Source organism: Nestor notabilis, unplaced genomic scaffold (assembly GCF_000696875.1).
Source record: "Nestor notabilis isolate BGI_N333 unplaced genomic scaffold, ASM69687v1 scaffold16458, whole genome shotgun sequence".
Lineage (NCBI taxonomy): Eukaryota > Metazoa > Chordata > Aves > Psittaciformes > Psittacidae > Nestor > Nestor notabilis.
Genome location: NW_009938871.1, coordinates 15,062 through 15,303, shown reverse-complemented (window position 1 = coordinate 15,303; position 242 = coordinate 15,062).

The following is a 242-nucleotide window of genomic DNA, read 5'->3' as shown; positions in this document are numbered from 1 at the left end:
GGCTGCCACCTGCACCATGGACACGGGGCACCCGGGACGGAGCCGGGCCCGGGGGCACCCAGTGTCTGACCCAGTTTGGCATCTCTGGGGGAGATTTTGTGCCTTTTTTTTATTTATTTTTACATTTTTGGGGGCATTTTGCATTTGACTATCTGCGTTCTGCAGTTCGCAGTGGCCGTTCTGCAGTTTCTAGTTGCCATTCTGCAGTTTGCAGTTGCCATTTGCAGTTTCCAGTGGCCGTT